Raw genomic sequence first — 2,285 nt, forward strand, 5'->3', positions numbered from 1 at the left:
CACACACACACACATATATATATATATATATATATATATATATATATATATATATATATATATACACACACACAGAGACATGCATATGTTATTTTTTAAATCAAATATATTTGAGCTTTCTCAGTAGCCAGTTCTTCAGTAGTTACCATTCTCCGGATTACAGCTCTGCACATTCTAGGCTTCTCAACCAATTGTATGTGTCCTAGAATGCTTTTAAAGCAGTGTTGAATGTGTTCCGACACTTCTTGGCTGCTTTTTCATATTCCATCTGTTCCATCCTATCCATTAAAAAAATTATAATAATAATACATGAGGTAATTTATATTCTGTCAAGTAGGCACAATTAATCTAAAACTTTTGACTTTCATTTCATCATAAATCATTACAAAATATTTGGAAATCCTGAGATATGAAGTGTGTATTCAAAGTTTTAACTGGTAGACCCATGAAAAAGTTTGGACAAATTAAATACATTTGGACAGTTTAGAAGGGTATAAACATAACAGAATATCAAATGTGCAAACAAACAATGCTCTAACTTAACTTTCCTTAGTCATTTTCACAGTTGTTCATCGAACTAATCACAAGGTGATTTTTAGACTTCTGAAGTCAGTAAGTTCACACAGGTGTAGTTATGGGATTGCTCACCCAAAAATAAAATCTAAATCATCAACATGTTGTTCCAAAATTGTACAACTGTCTTTCTTATGTGGTAGGCCTACGTAAGAAGATATCATTGGTTTCCAGTGTCGTTCATACCCCAACATTCTCCTAAAATATTTTGTGTGCCACAAAAGAAAGAAAGTCAAAAAGGTTTGCAGCGACATGTGGATGAGTAAATTACAGAATTGTAATTTTTTTGGGGTGAACTATGTCTTTAAGTGTGACTGCCTTTGTCAGTCCTTGGCACAGCCAAAAGTGCAAACGGTGAAAAATATGGACCAGTGTAGACAACTAGCAGGATGTCACCTGCTGACATGTCTGAAGCATCTGTCCTGTCCAGAACGGTAATAGCACATCCGTCTGCACAGTCCCAGATGCAGACCACAGTGAGCTGTAGATGCTCCTTTAGCCTCTAGTTATCATATGGTAATTGACTCTATGAACTCTGTGCAGATAACTCACACTTGTGATCTAGCCAAGGACTAGCAGCATAATTCAAACCTTTCAGCACTGGCCAAGTACTTTCTGTTTCAGCTTTATCGATTTTGTGGCAGTGGGTTACTGTAGAGCCATTGAGTTTATATGCCATATGTTGAATTTGAATGAACGGTTGGGTTTTTAAATCTCTTTTGGACTGAGTTGGGGTCAGACGTGCTACTTTTGACTGCTCATTAAATCTTACCCAACTCCATCTTTGCATGCATGTAATTTGGCACCTTCCAAGATATTGGCTTGCAAAGTAGATAACAGACCAGTTCCTCCTTCAAATGGTTATCATTAAAGGGGTCATATGATGCTGCTAAAAAGAACATTATTTTGTGTATTTGGTGTAATTAAATGTGTTTATGCGGTTTAAGGTTCAAAAAACACATTATTTTCCACATACTGTACAGTATTGTTTCTCCTCTATGCCCCGCCTTTCTGAAACGTGTTGATTTTTACAAAGCTCATCGGTCTGAAAAAGCGAGGTGTGCTGTGATTGGCCAGCTATCCAGTGCGTTGTGATTGGCCGAATACCTCAAGCGTGTGATGGAAATGTTACGCCCCTTACCATACTGTGATGCCCTGTACAGCCGGAGCGACGATTCAAAAACATGAAAACCCATTATAAATGAGGCATTTGTTGCATCCAGTGGGGACATAATTACGGATTATAATAACTTGTACTGTCTTTTTACGCGATGCATTACATCGCGCCGCGTGAACATAAAACCATGTCTGCATTTGTGATCGGAGAAATGACAAACTACAAGCACTACTCTACACTGCTCAAAACTCGCGTTTGAATCGTCAGTGGCAAATTCTTTAAATATAACAAACGTACTTACAGTCTGTGAGTCAGAACAGCCGGCATTGTAGTCTAATCTACCAGGATCAGGAAAAAGTCCTCCATAAAATGTGCTGGACACATCGGAATATTTGGGTTGAAGTGTTCTGGAACAGTGTTGTAAATACAACTTAACCACTGATTTCTAGTCGTGTCCTCTTTTGGAAGGCCAAACAAAGTTTCGCTTTCACAACGAAACACAGCGTCACACACGCCGGGCTAGAGTGAACGGAGGCCGGCTTGAGTGAGCGGCGGCGGGCAGGCGTACGGCAACCACATGTGACGACCCCGGGCT

This window comes from Sinocyclocheilus grahami, unplaced genomic scaffold (genome assembly GCF_001515645.1).
Source record: "Sinocyclocheilus grahami isolate Dianchi unplaced genomic scaffold, SAMN03320097.WGS_v1.1 scaffold191.1, whole genome shotgun sequence".
Classification (NCBI taxonomy): domain Eukaryota; kingdom Metazoa; phylum Chordata; class Actinopteri; order Cypriniformes; family Cyprinidae; genus Sinocyclocheilus; species Sinocyclocheilus grahami.